Source organism: Stegodyphus dumicola, chromosome X1 (genome assembly GCF_044657685.1).
Source record: "Stegodyphus dumicola isolate Sdum_Otavi_A_Nest chromosome X1, ASM4465768v1".
Classification (NCBI taxonomy): Eukaryota; Metazoa; Arthropoda; class Arachnida; order Araneae; family Eresidae; genus Stegodyphus; species Stegodyphus dumicola.
Window position 1 is genome coordinate 66,047,437 of NC_140780.1, and position 13,482 is coordinate 66,060,918.

Below are 13,482 nucleotides of genomic sequence, written 5' to 3' on the forward strand. Positions count from 1 at the left end.
AGTTCATGTTCTTGTGAGGGGGATAATTAGCGTTTGCTAGTGTCAACTGGAAAAGGGAGTGGATGTGGACATAATTGAAGCTGTGTGCGTTCAGTGCACTGTTACCGTCAGCAACAATTTCTTTAAGTTCAAATTTCTTTTCTGCCCAAAATAGTTTTAAAAAAAAACGTAAAATTTTAAAATAAAAATTTTAAAAAATCAGACTGTTTGAAACTTACATAAAATATTCTCGAAAAAAATGAAAAAAATGAAAGCCTACTAATTGTACGAATCAGTAATTGGTTATAAATTTGAGTGCAAAGAACAACTAACATATGTTTAAAGACATTTCAGAGTCCTTAAGCTACTCTTAAAAATTAAAATTGCTTTGCATTGACAAGTTGTGAGCTTATGTTTTTCCCCGAGCTCAGATTCAAGTTATGAAGCATTTACAAAATATGAAAAGGTAATTCAATATCAGCATCTATAAAGCATTTATAAAAGAGTGGACAGAATGCAATTACCTTGTCTTCAAACTTATAAAATCTCTACAAATAATAAACGAAGATACGATATACCATCCCGAAAATGAAAAGATTTATTCGCACACATAAAAAATTAGTAATTAAGACACATATTACTTTTCGCTTCATTTAAATAAATGCCATATTGCACCGTAGTTATGAAAATTAGAATTAATGATTGAAACTGAAATAAATTAAGTTAAGATAAAGTTTTATAAAAATTTCTTGAACCATTAGCATTAGAATATCCAAACACTAAGATTAGATGCATTAAAATACTTACGTGCAATAAAGGATTCCTAATTTTTAATTCTCATATACATTCTAGAACTTAAGTTTGTTTCTTAGAAAATTTAGCAAGCCTTATCAAGATAGCATTATGCTAGAAACCCACAACCACACCTAGAGACATTAGGAAATTTGGAAAAGGATTTCTCGAAAACTTTATAGTGGCCTCAGCGAGAACCGAAACTGAAACTTAGTATCCTGGGATATTATGCTGACCATTGCAAAACAAGAGCATATGGGAAGAATATGCTTGATCCACGCACACATGCATCCGCACATACAAACTTAAGAAGAGATGTGGGCAAGAAGCTGATGTTGTTGATGACAAATGTCAATGTTGATAATGAATTATTTACGATAACTCGACATTAGTGTGGTCTGACTCCAGCTCAATAATTCGTCACCAACGATATCAAACTTCTCCAACAGTTAAGTGTAGCAAAATCACTATATTTTAGTTCGAGAGCTTACTATAAATATATTTGGATTTTTGAAGAGTATTCCTTGACATTTTCGATGAGTCCTTATTCGAATGTTCAGTGCACCCAGCTGTTTGTAAAATGGAATTAGTTTCCATTGTAATTGGATTTTATTATAGAGAATGTCAAAGAAAATAATATTTTTTAATACAATTCATTTCATTCGTACGCTGCTCAAATCAGTACGCTCATAACGCCAATATGAACTTACTTATAACAATTTCATTGCTTTCACTTTCCTGAAGCCACAAATACTGCAGGAAAAAAGTATATGTGCTGTGCGTAAGAAACTCCTTTGGCAAAACAGAATTCTTACATCTTGATCAAAATGAGAATTTGAATTTAACAAACATTCTCCATTCGTAAAAAGCAAATTTAAAGTTAATTACATTTTAAATCTTTAGATCAAAATGAGAATTTTTTTAATTTATGGAAATTAACACTGAGTGGATTTATTACCATTGCAAAGAGATAAACAAAACAAAAAACTCGATTTATCAATCTAAATTTTTGTGTATTGGTACAGTTTTCTTTCGCTATATTTTTAACTACATATCTTTACGTCTAGCTTTCTTCTGCTATATGTCTTGCACTTATCCATTATTTCCTCATATTAAAGCCGGATTATGATAATAATAGGACTCTCGGTACGGCATTCATTCTGGGACACCCTATGCTCACTTTCCTTGTTTGTATGAGAGAGAGAAGATTATTGGTGGTCATAGGATGATTTAAGAACACTTTAAAATCTGGGGCTCTAGGCCTTGGGTCTCCAAGGCAGTTATTAGGCTTTGTCTCAAAATTCGATTCAGCTGTTTTCTCGAGTAATAGAAGAATATAAAACAATTAAAAGCTATCTAATCATATTAGTTTATTTATCATCGTAGAATAAATTTTGTATCCCAGATACTGCGAAGAAGATTCATAAAATTTCATAAAGATATATATGTTTTATCTTGAAAATAATTTGAAATTTCTGATTTGGGGTAAATTGGTTTCCTGTTTCCTTTCGAAAACTGATTATGATAGATTTAAAAACAGTAATTTTCAGGAAACCGTGTATTAAAAACCATTGTAATTTAGCATTCACAGCAAACGAACAGAACGCATTTGAGTCAATGTCATGATTTATTTTAAAAGAAAATACCAGTTCGTATAAAATTTATATAATATTTTCCTAATATAATATTTTGTCTTTAGAGTTTTAACATTAAAAATTTAACAACATATATCAAATACTCTGGCTATGAGGTAAGTACTCTTTTTTTCGAATTCTAATTTCAGATATAATAAATATGAAATACAGTGAATGATAAGTAAACTTATATTATAAAGCCTTCTATGGTCATGCTTTAATCCTTATTGACGTAATTATTTTAGTACTAATTACCTATGTAAGTTCTTTACTTGTGATATGCTTAAATTTCTCTTTCAACACATATGATGTAATGACAAGTCAGAAATGTTTTAGGCAATTCTGAACTTTAATTTTAAAAAGATCTATCCTATTTTGACTCCACAAAAAGTATGGAAATGAAAGAAATAACTTCTACAGAAGCGAAACTTCATTTTATAGGTAATACTGTTTGTGTAAAAGGGATTTATAAAAATATTTTTTCTGGCCTATTCCTTTGTATTAAGTACAATTCCCATGTGATCTTTGAAATAATTTCTTTTTAAAATGTCATAAATTTCTAATATAGGAAACCTATATTGTAGTAATTCATAAAGTTGAAATTTTAAGTTTGGTTATTTGATGACGAGTAATAAATAAGCTTTATTAAATTATGTGGAAAATTTCTTTAAGTAATATAATGTAAACTGTGTAAAAGAACAATAGTTTTTAAAGTAAAAGGATTCAAAAGAATAAATAAAATAGGTGGAGAGAGATACCTAGTCTCGAGAATTATCAACTTGAAACATAATTTCTAGTCATTTCATTTCTCTTGAGCAATGTCATATAGCTTTCTGATCCATTTTATGCTTATTCCTCCGATAATCACCAAGAAAACTGCAGTACACAAGAGTAAATAAATATTTTACAGGAATTCTTTCCTATCAGTTCTATATGCAATTATAACAGAAGAATTTAGAATGTCTTCATTGGCTTGTTATTTAAGTTAAATATCTTAATTCTTAAAATCTTCAGTCTAATAAACTTTAAATATGCATGTCATTTTAATCATTAAAAGTTCAAATGAAGCATACAGATTTTTTGAAGAATATTTTTGTTCAGGAAATCCTATAGCTCATAATAGCACGATGTTTACATGTGGCATTTTAAATTAGCAACAAAACCCTATCGCATCCTATTAACAATAATCAGCGCTTTGAGTTTGTAACTTCGTAATGAATCTAACTTCAAGTTTTGAAAAACAAATTCCTTTCATTAAAAATCTTCAACATATTTCTCCAACAGTTTAAGCATCGCAAAATTTATACACAGCGTCTTGGCTCTAGACAATAAAGTGCTCTTAATTACGAAATCAGGCATCTAAAATGACGAAAAAGTGTCTTGGAAGTTGAGCTTGACAATCTCAATTGTCTCTACGATCCTTATGATGAAATAACTAGCGCAGAGCTTGCAGCCTAAAGAAATCTAGTCCCACAGCACTTTCTAACGTTTAAGGCAGCCATTAAACCCGTTAATTTGTCGTAGGTTTCTTCAAGCGCAAGACGCTTCTCTATATAGAGCTTGACGAGCAGGCCTGCAATATGTTAATTGGTGTCTCCAGCGAACGCATATGAAACATTACGAAAATGCGAAACATATTAAGTTGCTAATTAAAGAAAAGCCGTTTTTTATTCATTCCTGCATACGAGCGCATAATCTCAGTGCAAGCTCCTTGATTACGAGTCTTGGAAAGACGATTTTCACCATTCCTTAATTATTGTAATTTCTTCTCCAGAATCCTGTCATAAGGAAAACAAATTAGCCGCCGGTTTTTCCCAAGACACCGGCTCAAATGATAAATTAGCATTCTGTCAGTTCTGAGTCACCTAACAAGCACTTGCTTGCGCTTTTCTTTTCTTAATCCAATTAAAATGTCGCCAAACACGCATTCTGGTAAGATGAATAGTTTCTTCGTTAAACCTAACACGAAAAGGGAAAGTTTTTGAGGGATAGGATTAAAAAGCTCTTCGGGGCTGAAATTATCGTCTTTTGAAAATAATTAGGAATTTTTTTTATTATTACTCTCATGAGATGATTACTGGAAATGCATTACTCGAGCAATGCACTGTTCTGCGAATTCAGTACTTCTGTATTTTTTTTTAAAAGTTATGATTATTCCTTTTCCTCCTTTTGCTTTATTGAAAAACGAACACATTGTTAACAATTAATGATGCCACATGGAAGTCGTTGTGGTTCACTTCAGCAGCTAAACTTATAATCAGTTATTGTACCACATATTTCGGTGGAAATTTTCATCAAACATCTCTCTGCATTGTAGATGCTGGTGAATGTGTTGCCATTTTTGTTAATTAAGGGTAGCCGTAATTTTTTTTTTTTTTAATCTTTCGATTTTATTTGCCAGTTTCTAATAACATAAACTAAACAGAACATATAATGACTCGAAGAAATGCAAGGTAATAAACTTCAATTCGTTGCTTAGTAAAATAAAGCACAAAAGTTTATATATCCTGATGCTTATGAAATGTATCACATTTTTGACACATTGTGTAATATATTACGTTCACATACTGTATCACCATAGTTTTCATTTATTTGCAAATAGACTATCATAAAGCATTTTTCGAATTTTAAAAGTGAGATCTTCTATAGGAAAATGAATACGGGTAATTTTTCTTAATTGTTAAGTCATTGATTTCTTTTACTATACAGTCTGACTTTTAGGCAGTGCTAAAGTGCACTTCTTTAATTTAATCCAAACATGAATAAAACAAATTGTTTAATGTGCTTGACTTTTTATTACTGACTAAAATACAATCTGTGGCTTTAATTTCAAAACGTAAAGCTTATACATTGACTCTTTTTATTCAGTTCCAAATAAATGCTAAATTATAAAGGTTCGATTATCAAAGTTTGAGCCAATGTTCATTTTCTGTACCTATTAGTTCCTTTATTATGATAACATTAACATTTGATTTAATGTGTTAATGCTTAAACCCTTAAAACAGTAGCCCAATGTTCAGGATACATTTTTTTTATTAGCATCTTAAAAGTTACGATGTAATACAACAGATCATCATCCGTGTTCGCTAGAAAACGTTTTTAACATAAAGAACTTTTTTTAACGTTTTGTATAGATCTTTTTTACAGGGTTAGTTTCTAGTTCAGGCACTATTTTTTGCTTACATTTTTACTCAAATTTTGAAGCAAATAATTTTTTCAGAATTTATAAATAATATTAAATTACACTATATAACACAAGTGGCCAAACTTTAGGACAGTAGGAGCCGCATGTTAAGATTCAGGAAACATCGAGAACCGCAGTTTGATTTTTAGAGTCACAATTCCTTATTTATATCGTTTTAAAAGTAATAAAACAAACTTTAAAGAAAAAAAGTTTTTAAAGTAAATTAATGATAATTTTGCATTTTTGTGTAATTAATATAACTGCATATAAATACAAACAAGAACTTTTATTTATTTCGCTGTATATCCAGGAAAATTTGTTTCTCTGATAAACAGATGTAAAATTATCATACGATGGAACTTCACATTTCAGACAGAAAACCAAGCACTTTTTTCTGGCTTCCTTCCCTCCTGCCCCGTTTATAATTGTTGAAATGTCTTATTAGGAGACTTAGGTGCAAACTTCGGTTATACCAGGCGCCTGGACTAGAGCCGCATCCTGAATGTAAAAACGTAGTGAGCGCATAACTTTCTTTGGCATAACATGGAGGGTGTTCATAATTGAGAATAAAATTTCTCGGGAGATGCGTGGATAAGTCTTCGTATTTGTAGTTACTCCGATAAGCAATGTCGTTGGAATAATGGCAATAAACTACTTTTCAGCAATTATAGGCATAAAGATGGAAATAGCGTGCATACCGCTAAGCGACGAAAGTTCAAATGGCAGTGGAGTAATCAGCATCTGAGGTAGAATGGTCGAAGGGGTGGAAGGTCTTAGTGGAAGTATACTTAAATCAAGAAAAGGAATTGTAATGGTCTTTGTGAGTGCAACAAAGCAAAAAGATTTTCATTTGAGTGAAAAATAAAAGAATAGCTTGAAAAGTAGATCCTGTATTTTTTCTTTATTTTTAAATCATACAGATTCCTCTGGATTGAGTAAAATGTGTGAAACGGGATAGTGCTGTTCGGGAAAGTTTTGCCTGAATTTAGTAAAACACACGAAGGTTATATGCCGAAGGGGAGGAATATCTTCTAATAAAGACTCTCCATGTGAAACTGGCTCATATATGCGCTCTTCGAGAAAGGAATATTATTTTAAAATGAGCTGTAAATTTTCTCAGGATTATATATAAAAATAATTATTTAGTTTTAGGCGTACATTTAACACGAGAACCGACACACTAAGATCAAAACTTATCCCTAAACAACTGATGCGGATTAGATTATCAGTTACATTTTATTTTTCATTTTCATAGGAAACATTCAAATTCTCAGATTTCGCGAATCATCAATCAAAAAGATTTAAATTACCAAAGCTCGTAAATCATAACTTCTTTTTTCTGTTTGAATCTTTCAAATCTTAAGAAATCGCCGAATATTTTAACTGAAAATTTTGTAAAGAACAGTTTTATTAACTCCCTAAAAAATGAAAAGATTGTTGAAATTTTACTGGAATCTGATTCACTATATTTACCCTGTGACGGCTCTGAGTGCCACGCTGTTGTTTCATCCGAAAAAAGTAGTATAGCATCCGAAAAAATCCTTTCGAAATTCTCACTCAATCTGTGCACTACGCTTTCCCCCAAATCTCGAAACAAACTCTCGTATCATCTCAATAATTCTAGACATAGATAATCTACTGAAAACAACTCCTAGATGTTTCTAAGAGCTTATGGCTTGGTATAGCAAAGCTTCGACGACACGATCCTGAATCCTGTTGAGCTATTCAAGTCTTGTATTATTAGGCCTTACTATTGTTATTCAGGCCTTATTGCTGTATTTGAACTGGTAACTGAAATGTTGGCTCTACTCATATCTGTTTATTAAATTATGTTCATAAAACGGACCTCAAGATTTAGATTTTAATCATATATTTCATTTACGAAATCGCATTCTCATCTTTTTAATAACTAACTGTATTTTTAAAAAATGTAGTTTTATTTTTTTGTCACTAAGTGCAGACTTCAAACTATATTTAAAAACTTTCAATATTAAGTAAAAGTTTTTTCCTTCGGATTTTTGCTTGAAAGATTCCATAGATCGCAAAATTCGCAAAATTCGAAAATATTTTAAGAGTCGGATTCAAAATCAAAGAAATTCAGGATTCGACTTACATTTAGTTTTTCTGTAATGCAGATTAAATCTTATACATAACTGTAGCATTTCTTTGTAAAATTTGAGATACTTCATCGTAATGTCAATGAATGTATGTTCATAAAAAATATTACACAAAGCAGTAACACTGAAACTTAAGAGATGCAATCGAAATGAAGTCCTTCGTCCCCAATATCGACTTCACCATGAATTTTCCAGTTAGGGCAATAAAAACGAAGTTTCATAAGCTAGGCATATCTGAAAGGTAAAACAGGTAGGATGATGAGCTATGCAAAGTAAGATTAAGGCTAATATTTCTGACAAATTTTCTTGCAGAAGGTGTATTTGAAGGTACTCCTTCAAAATAGCCCACGACTAAGCAGCCCCGAGAAGATAGCCTCGACAAAATAGCCCTTAAGAAATAGCTAAGCCTAGTTATGTAAATAATTATACCATTTGCATAAACAAAATTAATTGTACTTAAATGTATTATTAAATAATAAAAAACTGAATTTTGACAGTTGAAAATATTTATTAAAAAACGCATTTTAAAAATTGTATACGGAAATATTAATATACGAGTACATTCTAAATGTGGTTTGAGAATTCTCTACAAGCTTTTAAGGTTTCTGAGACTTACCACATTCTTTACAAAAATTGCATTTCAAGGTTATTTGAAATACTACGAAGAAAGTCGGTATGTTCCATATTTGCATAATTTTCTACTAATGCTTCCAGATGTCGATTCAGTTGCGCATACTTATTTTTGCTAGCGCCTGTGATGCGAATACCTGCAACGAGGTGTGTTAAACAAATTTCCACCATATCTTTCTCCTTTTTTAAATGAGCAATGAGTTTGTAGAGGGATAGATGATGGTAATCTACAGTTTGCTGGAATGTCGTATGCCACCCTTCTACCGAATTATTTATCCTCGGGAAAAGACCATTGACGAGGCGCTCGTGAAAATTCCACACATGTATTGCAAATCGTAGTTGTGCTCGGCAGTTGCATCTTATTCGTCCTATATACGCATCATCCCAGTAATCGATATTGGGACCTAGTTCTGTTGAGCAATTGTCAGTTAATTCCTCAAATACTCTGATAACATCATGCACTGGTACAAAACTCAGAGCTAACAACATTTTTATATGAACACGCACATTTTCATTATTTACCTAAGCTTCTGCCAAATTCAGTTCTTGCACTTTTCGCCATAAACACTGTCCCAGATGAAACATGCATGTTAAATGTAATTTTGTAAAGAATGTGGTAAGGAACTGTGTTGAACTGTGGAAAACTGTTGTGGAAAACTGTGTTGAAATAAAATCTTTGCTTTACCAAAACGATGTAAAGTTCCATCCTTTTATTCACAGAACCGTAAGAAAAGTACGAATCTATCATAATAAAACTATCAAACATACTTTTAATTTATTGCTAAATTTCTTTAAAGAAATGTTTAAAAATACAGTTATTAAATCTGTATATTTTCGGAACATTTTTCAAAGTATCAAGAAAGTGACGTTTCACCAATGGATTTCTACGTTTCTTTATTGGGGGGCGGGAGAAGACCTTTCTAAACGCATTGTAAAGAACGGAGGAAATCTCTCATCCTAAAAATTAAAATTATGAGAAACACCCTGAATAAAAAATAGGAGGAATAAATAAGTGGAAATAAAAAATAATAACAAATAAATAAATGAATAATATAGGAAAAAATAAAAAAGGAAAGAAAAAAGTGAATAAATTAAAGGTCGTTGAGAGAAACTATTCAAAAAATAAGCATTTTTAATTAAAATATTTATTATAGACCAAATAATTTATTCTAAGAATGTCTAAACAGCCTCTTTATTAGCATGTCTATTTTTCCCGCATAGGTGCAACAGACTGATAATAGTTTTAATATAGCCTGAATTAACTATTTAAGAAATAAGCATTTTTAATTAAAATATTTATTATAAACCAAATAATTTGTTCTAAGAATGTCTAAACTGCTTTTTTATTACCATGTCTATTTTTCCTGCATATGTGCAACAGACCGATAGTAGTTTTAATGTAGCCTGAATTAACAATCATAGTTCAAGCCAAAAAATGCAGATTAAAAGCAAGCGTTTCTGAAATTTGTCAATATATATATATATATATATATAACAAAGCTCTCCATAGTATTATGCTCTTGTTCATTATTATTCATATTGTAGAGACATTAGGTTATTTGGAGGCAGGCAAGGGAAAAAATTAGCAAAAGCCTTCGACGGAAATCGACCTCTAGAATACCGGCCCAGCTTGCAGAACCACTACACCACGAAGGCACGCTAGGAAAGTGGGAGAAATACTTTATATACTCCCCTTTTTAAAGGGCGACTAGGGTTTTAGGGGACCTAGTCGCCAAATTGTGTGTCTGGAAATTCATCATCCACGACCCTTTTAGTTCGGGCGCCACTTGTAGAGTCATTAGGATTTTTTGGAAGCCGGAGAGATGAAAAATTAGCAACCGCTTTCGCCGGGAATCGAACCACGGAGCTCTGGAATACTGGCCCAGCGTGCAGAACCACTACACCACGAAGGCACACTAGAGAAGCGGGAAAAATACCTTATAATATAACATGTGATAAAAATGTCAGCATTCTGTCAACAATCCTAAATTGCCAATTTATTAAAATATATTATGTTTTATGGAAGAAAACACACGGTGCATCTTATAAACTTTCATGTTACATTGTAAACAATAAAAAACACTTCATTAAAAATAAAAATAAAATAGGCTACAGCGAAATTTTACTATGAGTAATCTTTTAATGACGTTCTTTTATCATATTTGATTAATTTTTAGCGAGTGGTGTAAAACTCGTGCTGAAATCAAATGAATGAAAACGACGGAATTCACGAAATCCTTTAAGGTGATGTAATAAAAATTACTTCTGCGTAAGATGTAAGGTCGAACCTTCATCAGCAAATGGAATTCCAGCATAGAAAAGCGTTGAAATTTGCAAAATTTCTCGGATTTCGCTTCTTCCACCTCTCCCTTCATTCCTTTTCCTTCGCTTTCATTTCAAACTTTTCCATGCCATACTTTTTAAAAATTTTGTTTCGAATTAAAAACAGTGGGATGGCGCAGAAAAAAATATTAAAAGTCCTAGCCTAAGGAAAAAGGAAACCGAAAAAGAAATACAGCTGACAACATCAAAAGAAAGGTATAATCATATATGAAGCAAGTGCATCCGCGGTTTCGTCTCCAGCGCTAAGAGAAGAGCGGGTAGAAAAGAGTAAGGGAAAAATAAGTAAATAAATGAATGAATGAATAAATAAATAAATAAATAAATGAAACAAAGCCAAGATGCAGGATAGTGGTAGGCTATAAGAACATGCCCGTCAAAATACGCGGGTAAGCCTGCTCCATTACTTTGGATAAAATTAACAAAGACTGAGTGCCACTCTGGCATGGGGGAACGCAGGCAACTTTTCCGCTCTTTGGAAATTAATTTCCTTCGGACAAGCAGTTTCAAATAAATAAATTATTCATCGAGAGCGCTCATCAAACTTTCATCGCCAACCTTCACAAAGAACACCGCTACAACCTTCCTGGAGAAAACTTCGCTCCCCCACAAAACTCGATGCCAATTTCGCTTCTCTTTCTCTCTTCTCCCGTTACGAAGAATCTCTTTGCCTAGACACGTGACGGGCTTCTGGAAAATCACGAGAAAGGAGAATCCCCCCACGTAAATGGAAAAGGGGGGGGCCGGATTGGATTAATTGATTAGATATACATCAAAACTGTATTTACTGAGGAAATTAAATTCCTCCCTTGATTGTGTCTTTCAGATTAAATCGCCGGTTCAGACGCGAGGCGGATGAATAGTTGGAAAAGATACTCTGCGCGCCCTTTTCGCTGACTCCTCCGCCGACAGTAAAGAGTTCCCCCTTTTAATTTCCCTCAAACGTTTTCGAGTTAATCAAAATGAGGAATTCTTCTTTTTTCTTTTTTTTATTTTGTAATTAATGCGGGTAAAAACGCTCTTCGCCAAATAATTGACTGTTAATGAGCGCCAAGTGCCTAATCGGAGGTTAAAAGTGCCAAAGCCTGCAGGAAAATTGTTGTCACTCTTTACTTAGAGCAGGAAATTCAACGCACTAAGATTTAATTAGAGAGTGAATCAATTAAAACAATTAGCGTTTGAGTTTTGCTCATTAACTCCTGCTTTGGGCAACGGCTTTTCCGTCTCGGTGTGGATGTGAATCATTACTTTTTTTCCCGCTTTCTGAATAGCACGTTGCGGAATTTATGTGTTTATTCAATTGAGCAGCTTTTCCACTACCTCCACTCTGGTAATTCAAGACTCTTATATTTTGTTTTCTAATTTCTTAAATTGTGTGGTTAATTCTGAGCCGTATGATCCTAAATTTTTCGAGAGGTGTTAAAGAGGAATGAATTTTGTAAACTTAGGTCTGACCACTTTTCAAAAATTAAAAGAAAAATGATTATGCAAGCCTAATAACTTACCCGTGTTTAGAATAATATAACCAGAGTCGTTTGAACGCGATTTTAAAACCAGGCTTCAGTAACAACTTCAGCCTGTTAAAGATAAATGAGTTAAATAAATTATTAAATAAAATACGAGAAAAAGTTATTAAATAAAATTTGAAATATGAAATTTTGCAAATCTTTTCTCACATAATAAATTTTAATCACGGTAAATTCTGTTCAATAAAATCAAGTTAACAGAATTTGCAATTTGCTTTAGGTGATGAAAGATTAAAAAATCAATCCGAAAAAAGTTTTATAAACCTCAAATACCAAAACTTTAGTCCTCATGGAAGGAATTAAGACTTTTATCCCTTATGTTTTTGAGTAACTCTCATCGCTTTGATTCGGTTATTCAAGGACCTTGAGTTAGACTTCGGGCAAAGCTTATGTTTCAGTATTTTCACTCTTCTAAATTTCGCTTTTCCATATACTGGTTACTTCTTCTTGTGATGGCGAGGGAATTAAAATATAAAAATGAAAAGAAATGTATCAAACTCTAAATATAATGTGTAAACTCACGAATTAGTTTCATTACAAAACTAAATTTAATTTTAAACTAAAGAGTAGGAAAATATGAGAAATACACGATTCTGGGAAAGGGTAAGCTAGCATTTTTATACTCCTATAACAATAATTCTATGAAGATATGATTTGCATATAGAACGAAGTCATAATTAAAAACTCGAACTAATTGATTTCATATCTTAGAATAATAAAAATTTTAATAGAGTAGTCTGCAATTCGTTGGAGATTTTCCCACTTTCTTTCCCTGTCTGTGGAACAAAGATATTTTAATACAGTGCTGTGCATCTCATTAAGAGTCCCCGTCTTTTATTGCATGCTGTTGGATTAAGGAACATTTTCATACAGCTGTCTGCTTTATACTAAGGAATTTTCGATCATCTTCTTCAACGTTTTCAATGAAATTAAATACTCATTCGTGTCAAGAATAAGTCAGGAAAAAAATTAAGCTTATGAATTTAATACGGAATGTAATATCCAATGACTAGTACACACATATCACAATGTGTTATAATGCTAGCAATAACATTGTTAACCACATTGTAGAAAATAAATTTCCATTCTTCCAGCACTGCCGTCTTCGGGGCATTAAAATCTCTAAAAAGAGACTATCTCCGTGCAACTGCTTTTCCAACGTAGTCCCATAAGTTCTGTATCATGTTAAGATCAGGAGATTTTTCTAGCCTTGATTCAAGGAATTCGGCAACGAGATTTACTTGATGTGGACGAGAATTATTGTTCATAAATAAAAGGTC